Source organism: Macrobrachium rosenbergii, chromosome 49 (assembly GCF_040412425.1).
Source record: "Macrobrachium rosenbergii isolate ZJJX-2024 chromosome 49, ASM4041242v1, whole genome shotgun sequence".
NCBI lineage: Eukaryota > Metazoa > Arthropoda > Malacostraca > Decapoda > Palaemonidae > Macrobrachium > Macrobrachium rosenbergii.
Window position 1 is genome coordinate 33,701,106 of NC_089789.1, and position 9,008 is coordinate 33,710,113.

The 9,008-nt window shown below is 33.8% G+C and overlaps 1 long non-coding RNA gene across 1 annotated transcript in view; it reads left to right on the top strand.

The window, feature by feature from the left end:
* The window catches only part of LOC136832429 (uncharacterized), a 356,175-nt gene extending 347,725 nt beyond the window's left edge, over positions 1-8,450 (top strand). The window contains exon 5 of the long non-coding RNA XR_010851198.1: positions 8,315-8,450. This is a non-coding gene — a long non-coding RNA (uncharacterized lncRNA). The remainder of the gene's footprint in view (positions 1-8,314) is intronic.
* The last annotated feature ends 558 nt before the right edge of the window (positions 8,451-9,008 follow it).

Here is a 9,008-nt window from a genome sequence, read left to right on the forward strand (position 1 = left end):
TCCGTGCTCTCTCTGAAGGTCGAATAACTCTACGGAAATCTGAATACATATTTCATTACTCGTGCAACTGGGACTGTTTTCTTTTACAACTGGTTTTCCTTTTCTTTTTTTTTTGTATCCATTACGTTTATAGTGACCATTTTTTTATATATATTTGTTCACATTTATATTTTATACACTGATTTCAACTCTTTGCAACGTTTTGGCAGTTATGTTGAATTTATTTGATATTTGCGATTTTGACAAAATTTGATTAATGATATATATATATATATATATATATATATATATATATATATATATATATATATATATATATATATATATATATAACTAACACTGGAGTATTATAGTTAACTGTTGGTATTTAACACCATGAACAGTCCTTATTGTTATGGTAAGATTTTTGGCTGTTTGATCAGTAAAATTATTAATGTCAATTACTATTCAATTTTCGCATGAAAAATCTAAAAGAAAAAACTGAACAAACACGCACACAAACATATATGCAGTATATATGTGTATATATACATTATATATATATATATATATATATATACATATATATACATATATAAATATATATTAATGTGTGTGTGCGTGCGTGTGTCTGTGTTATTGTATATCAACCGAAGGTTTATTCAGGTTTTTCTTTTAGAATTTTCGTACCAAAATTAATTAGTACTTGACATTAGTAATGTTATGTATCACAAAACCTAGAATCTGACCATAATCATAAAGGACTCTTCCCGGTGTTAAATATTAAACGTTTAACTTGCAATACTCCAGTGTTCGTTTTTCCTAAAAAAAAAAAATGGCAAATGAAATGATGAAATGAGAATGAATAGTGCATACAGAAAAGATAGTAAGAGATAAACGCGGAAGTAAGTTTTCATTTACTAAAGCTATCCCACTTTTTCCGAATTGGTTCGTCCATACAGGAAGTATTTTAGGATGAAAATTAATATCGGGGAAATTAACACAACGCAGTGGTATCAGAAATGAAATAAATGGGCCATCAAATATCCGAAATGATCAATAATAAAATCTAGTTTAATCTTTAAGAGATTAGAAAACAAGAGAAACTGAATTTAAAAAGAACTATTTGATAAAGGGCATGAAAGGCCACAAAAGTGCTTGAAGGAAAGGAATTAGTTTGCCGGAAAGAGTAAGAAAATAAAAGTTCGGCCTATGGAGGAAATGAATTCAAGAGAGAGAGAGAGAGAGAGAGAGAGAGAGAGAGAGAGAGAGAGAGAGAGAGAGAGAGAGAGAGAGAGAGAGAGCGAGAGAGAGAGAGAGAGATAAGGAGAAAAATCTCCTTTAATAAAACGCATCCAGGACGGAGCTCCTCTGAGTGCTCTTCAATTTGCATAATTACCCATTAGTTCCTCCATTTGTGGACCTTTTCACCCTTAGAATTCAGGAAGAGGAGAGAAATTTCTACACGAGAGCTCCCCGCACTTCGTGAGGGAAAGCCGGAATGGAGAGAAAATCACGTTGAGAAGAACTACGGGCTCATATCTGGTTCCTTAAAAGAAGCCTATTTATACTTAAACCCCCCCCCCCCTCCCCAACTCCGCGCCCACCATCTCAGAAAATAATATCTCGTCGGCTGAAATAAAACATAGACTGTAAAGCATATTCTCGATATAATTTCCTTGTAGAATACTTATTTTTATGTGTATATTCAAGCTACATTGTCCAGCAAACATCAAAGCAAGAAATCAAAATTAACACACACGTTATGACATATACGTGTCCTCTATTTTTGTTAAAACATCCATTTAAAAAAAATAAATTTAACCGCCCCCCCTCACGCCACATAAAAAAAGGCAGTAAGAAAGGTGATATTTAAAATAAAGCACTGACGATGCAATGAGGTCGTTTATGGTCAACAAAACACTTTTATATATTAGGCTGATGAACATCGATTGTAAGTCGACACGGTTCAGTTGCAGAGAAAAGCAAAAGTATCCACGACAGCGAAATAAATATGACTTCATCACAAATTACTCGCCGGAAAAAATATGCTCATCATTTATGTATGAAGGAAAATATGCATCGTTCAATTCGAAATGAAATCACTTTCAGCTACTGTTCGTGTATTCGTATGGAGAAAGGATTAGATATTTTCATAAAATATTCTACAGTCCTTGGCTACCATATTATTCAATATCCAACGCAAATTCAATATTGGAGGCTTTTACTTACTTTTATTGGATGGTCTATAGAATCTCTCGGCTTCTGTCCGACCAATTTATTTCACCCTTTCTTGTTTTCCCTTTACGCCTTGACGGAAATAACTCACGTGTTTGCCTTTCCATTAGCCTTCCCCGTAGGATAGAGAAATAAATACATAAACAAACATTCAGTAATAAGAAAGCATTCTATGTTATAGCAAAAGCGGTCAGCGGATAAAAAACCAGGCATATGATGTTTCTCAATTCAGTTACATTGCTTGAAATTTCAATGCCTGATTATTGAGTTCAAAATGACGAAGGATTTATCTCTAACTCTTCATTTAAATATTAAAAATGTACTGAAACTTTCAGTGTGTTCTGAAACACTATATGTAACATAGAAAACTAAATGATATTGTCATTCTAAATTCACATTTACTTAATCTCATAAAATGTGTAGCTTAGCCAAAGTTTTATGCTCAGATAGGAAAGTACCTTAAATAGAAGAAATGAACATCAAAGAGTTGATATATTTTAGTGGATGAATTTACTCTTCAACTGCGGGTAAGTGTCCTGGTTGTTTAAGCAAGAATACATACAGTAGCACTGTAATCCACATAAGATGGTTATGTTCTGGATTCTGGAGATGGGTAGTGGCATTCTCCATTAAATACCAGAGAGGAAATGTAAAGAGAGTTAGCCACCTATGTATAGAAAGGTATACACATTATGCATGATCCATGTATGTATGTATGTATGTATGTATATATGTGTACACAGAAGCGAAGTATAAGTAATATCCTCAGATATAAAGAGATTTTCATTTAAAGTACCGAATGGTTCAGAGTCAGTGTCAGTTGCAGTTATTAACTGTTCTGTCGTCAACATTAAATTTACAGGTATTGTTTCTTTCTTTTATTTTAGAGGTGAATTATAACGCCCTGAAATAACTGCGAAATAGTGGTTGATGTCTGTAAACGAATTTATTAGTATTTCGCAAAGCTGTGAGCACGAATTACATTCTGTAATTTATTTTTGTGTTTCGGAGACATTTCACAACAAAAAAGATAGAATATTTCATATTGAGTCCTTACGTTATTAAAGTTGACAGTTTTAAAATAGGTTTGAGGCTCCTCTAAGGAACAAATACGGACAGAATTATCTCGTCAACTCTGCAGTTGTATTCAATAAGAGCCACACCTGTGGGCTCGTTTACGTGGAAACAAGGTCCATTATATTTGTGGAACGTTCAGGGAAGTTGAAAATAAACTACAAATCAAAATTCTTGTTTTTAATGGTTTTACAGAGTCTCTCTCTCTCTCTCTCTCTCTCTCTCTCTCTCTCTCTCTCTCTCTCTCTCTCTCTCTCTCAACATGTTTTGAAGTTTCCGAGGTGTATTTTCACTGAGCCATTTTCTTAGCAAACGAGGGTGATATATATTAGTCTTCCGTGTTACACCTTTTCCCTTTTCCTCTTCTTGGTCAAAACACGAGCGCCACCTTGCGGTCCGCGTCAATTATTGAAGCTTAGGTTTAGCGTCACAGAATTCACTCATACACTCCCTTCAGACGTGTCTGTTGTCTCCGAAGGTCTGCTTTATTTTCCATTATTCCTTATGATCGCTGCCTCCATATATCAATAGATATTCTAAGAATTCAGCGGTAATTTTGTTAAAGGGTTTCTTAATGTATTCTTTGGAAAACAAATATCAAAATCTTGGTGTTGAATCTTTAATATTTTGAAAGCAGAAAAATGTGGCCGAGAAAAATGCCACTGGGAAGACCCGCTTTGATGTCTTCTTTAATCAAGGTGATATTCCGGAATGTACAACGTGGTAAGGGACTCCAACATAGAATTAGTGTGCATTAAATATGTGTGAAAGGGAACAGCTCAGTTGAAACATATATATAAACAAATTATGGTGACTGTAGAGTGAGAAATGATTCAAGAAAAGGATATTAGCAGCTCATATATAACTTGTAAAATTGTTTCCTATCTCTTTGGGAAACGTAATCGATGTGACGTATAACTCTTCGGGAATAGCTTTTCTAATACCGCCGTAAACAGACCACCAGGCGTTCGTGGGGCCGATATCTTTAAGAATAACAACAAAAACAGTAGTGACAACAACGGTAACCTGGTGAAGTTGTTTAATAAAAACCAAATGAATGCTGTGTGCGAAGAGGATGGAGGACTCATTAGACTTTGTTGCCCAATAACGGCCACTCAGCCTTCGCCACAACATAGATAAAATCATCAGTTTATTGTCAAATAACGATGCTGGACCTGGCCAACCAAATTTTACGGGGCTCACCTAATGTGCACACATCTATGCCAAAGTTAGGACTGGCCTTACCTTGTAGCACTTAATAAGATGATCCGGAATCTGTGCCAGGGAGACTGGCATGCCCTTATTTAAGACGGTATTACAAATTGACACTAAAATGAGGCACCGTAACTTATGCTTCATAAGGAACCACTTGGTCAAAAGTACCCAAATCTCTGACTGTAAAATGAACCCTGGTCGTTAGAGTATCCTCGAGGAGCGCCATGCCAAGGAAGATAAACCCCAGTTAGTCTTCGAATTTAAAATGACTGTATTTAATCTCTCATGCACAAAAATATTGCACCCAGCAGAACGGTAGAATCGACCTCCGCCGTCAGCCAACAATCTGAGGGTCCGGATCTTCGAGAACAATTAGAGGACATCCTCTGCTATAAATCCCCCCCCCACCCCACCCGGCTTGCTGATTGGCCCTCTCTGAATGGAAAATATCTTGTATTTAAACATTCGCAGAAAGTACAGTAAACCTTATTATTTAAGTGTTTAGTGTTTTTCTTTTATTATTCTTATGACTGGACTATTGTTTTCCCCTTGCAACTTAAAGGGAATAAACAATTTAGTTATCCTGAACTAGCAAAATTATTAATTTTTCGAAGACTGAAAGTAGGTAATTAATATGTACAGAATCTTAAATAATAACTCGGATGATAAAAATATCAAACGACGCATGTGAATTTTCCGCAGCTGCAGCCAATAACTTGAAGCTTTCATTATTATGACCTGGAAACTTATCGTTAACTCCTACCGTTAAGGAATTCGATGTACTCTTAACTAGTCGGTTGCCTTGGAAATATAATGAAAACCAGACTTCGTGGCCGAGCTTCGATCATTCGTTAGAATGCCTTAAAAATTCATAACACTTGTCGTGTCATGCAAAAATATACGGGTAACGGAAGGTAATTTTAGTTAATATGTCAATGAGCTAAATGAATTAAACAATATTTTCAACCTCAAATCATTTTTACTGTTGTACAATTGGTATGTTTATCTCCTGCAACTTGCTAGAACTAATAGTTGATGTATTGTATAAAAATCGATTTAATACTGTAGATGTAATTTATTGCAATATCTTATGACTATGGAAATCAGTTGGATTAATAAGGCTTCGGCGTAAAACGGTATTTCATTTCAGAGCTCAGAAACATTAAAATGATTTTTCTCTTCGATTTAAATAATCACAAGTGATTTTCGTTGAAAATCTGTCCGTGTATTTACTTACTTCATCAGAACTGGGAGACAAAACTTACAAAAATATACAGTTCAGACAACCACAGTGTTGTTTGTATATAAAAATGAACATTCCTGTAGTTGTATTTCACAAATGTTGAAAAGAATGTGAGCGAACATTTACATAATATAAAACTTTTATGGTAAAGTATTTCCACGCACCACGAGAGAAAATAATACCGTTATATTTTTCCCCTCATCATTCCTGTATATTTGTTGCAACTTGAAGGATTTGCAAAAAAATGAATTCCATTACAGCGAACATTGTTAACAGTAAAACTTTTATATAATTACCGAGAACATCATTAATGAAAGTTAAAATACCGGGTTTGGGCTCCACTCCTGATTATACAAAACTTCGTTTTACAAAGTAAAAGAGTGATTGTGTGTAAAATTTAAATAATTTATATTTCAGCTCTTTTCATGCAATCGGTGTTGCACATTGCAGTGGCGATAGTGGTCTTGCCTTCTGTTCACAAAAGAAACGAATTGTAGGACGTATTTTTTTAGATATTGTACATGGGAGATTCTTTGGAGTGTGTTTGTGTGTTTGGGGAGGGGGTGGGGAAGGGGTGCTGTTGGAGTGAATACTTGCCTCCAAAAATGTAAAGGAATAAGGAACATCTTAGCTCGAACGTCAGTCTTTCATGAAGATTCAACATTATCATTTTGAAACCTCATTTAATACGAAAATTACAGCTGCGCAGTGATCTTATTGAGAAATTCCACCAATATATAAAAAGTTGACAGAAAAACTTTTACTTATAATTGGGGATAATTCAGTTAAAAAGAGGAAACTTATGTTAGACAAAGATCTAATATAAGACTGGGAAAATGGAAATTGTAACCTTAAGTGGAAAAGAGGTTTATCCCATATAACTTGCTTTGGATTGTAATTAGAATTTCAAAAAATAAGCATTAGGACAGAGAGCCAGGTAATAACAGGATGGCATAGCAATGTCCGGATCAGTCTTCATCATAAGAATCGCATTCATCCATTAGGTCGTGTGTATTTCGAGTGTGCTAAAACGGACTCCTGCACGGGACAATTTTTGGTGGACGTTTTATGTCGTTAGTGTTTGACAGAAAAAAAAAAAAGTGTGGACAGAAAAATCATTCAACCTTGTCGGAGCTATGTTTGTTTTCAGTGACTTATAATGCAAAGAAATTCGCATGGAAAAGTCACTGTAAAGACCCGAATCGCGTTGAAAAATATAATCAGTCATATGATTTATTCATTAAATCTTGGTCGATGATAGCGCTAACCTCTCCTTTGCGAAAAGAATGATCATGTCTGTAAATTAATTTTCCATAGGATATGAAAGACTCCAGCTCATGTAGTGTTGCTGAAGCACACGCACACACACACACTATAATTCTATTATATATATTATATACATAGAGTATATATATATATATATATATATATATATATATATATATATATATATATATATATATATATATATATTTATATTATATAATATATATATATATATATATATATATATATATATATATATATATATATATATATATATATATATATATATATATATATATATATATATATATATATATATATATTATATATACATATATATACACATATATAAAGTAAAAGCAAGCATGTTTTTATTGTATTTAATCGTCAGCTTTAACAATTTTCACTACACATCAAAATCCTTCAGGAATTTAGCTTACAAATTTAAGTAAATGCTCATCAATGAAAAATGATTTTTTATTGTATTTTAAATAGTGAAACGGCTGCAGAATTTAGCGATCGTTATTTATATGTATGTTTTCTTATTCTTGCAGCTTATGAATGGCTTATGACGGTACCAAGTGATGATAAAAAAAAAATAAAACCATATACTTTAATGAGAGGATGGGAGCTGCATGTGTTATTGTCCATAGAGTTCTTATTTTCTTTTTTGACCTTTTAGTATTTATTTTTTTTTTTTTGTTAATTTCTGCATGCTCTGGACAGAGCTTACCACTTAATTGTAGGGTTTGATACAGAGAAACCTTTCAGCATTGCCGGAATAAAATTTAATTTTTTCGCCGAGCTGGACAGGACAGGTTGAATGTTTGATTATTCTTAACCCCCTCGATAAAAGATACCTAGAATATCCTTTCATATTTTCACTGTACATCGATGCTAGCACTCTGCTGAGCCCGCGTTCGATTCTCCGACCGGCCAATGAAGAATTAGAGGAATTTATTTTTGGCGAAAGAAATTCATTTCCCGTTCTAATGTGGTTCGGATTCCACAATAAGCTGTAAGTCCCGTTGCTGTAGGTCCCGTTGCTAGTTAACCGATTGGTTCTTCACCACGTAAAATAAATCTAATCCTTCGGGCCAGCCCTAGGAAAGCTGTTAATCCGCTCAGTGGTCTGGTTAAACTAAGGTATACTTAACTTTGTACATCGATGATGTGGGCAGCGGGTATCTGAGTATCTTTCCCTCCTAGAAAGCTAATGCAAAAAGTCACTAAAGTCTTTATATGTACAATCAGAGTTTGACTGAAAGTTTAAACAAGCAACTCTCTTTGACTTTTCAGATGATCCGTCTCAAGATAAAACGTAAAACACGAGAGCTTTGGGGAAAAAAAACCAAGAATATTCCAGGACTTTTGTTTGTCTTTTTCCTCGCCAAGTCAAGTGGAATTGGATAAGAACAGAAAAATTCGCTGAAGTCAGGTAAGAAAAATGTCCTGCCGTTTTTTTGTTCCCTTCTTCGTTTACTGTTGACTTTCCTCTTGATCTGACGTAGATGACAGAGCTTAAGAGATGCAAAAATGAAAAAGGAAATAGTGTAAATTGGACATAAAGCTGCAGAGGGATTATCCTACCGTTTGACGCTCCGTTATTACATCCTTAATCCATTGACAAAGGCAAACAATCTGTTATAAGATTCTATATATATATATATATATATATATATATATATATATATATATATATATATATATATATATATGTATATGTGTGTGTGTGTGTGTGTGTGTGTGTGTATTATATATATATATATATATATATATATATATATATATATATATATATATATATATATATATATATTTTTTGTGTGTATGTGTGTGTGGTTTCAGACATGTGCGGTAAAGTTCACTGCAGAATGTCCATCGTTTTACTAAAGTAACATAAGATTAGAATAACTTCCACGGTACCTCTATCCTCGACTTTGAAGAGAAGAAATATTTCGCTCTTGTACTATATGTCACCGAAGTATAAAAG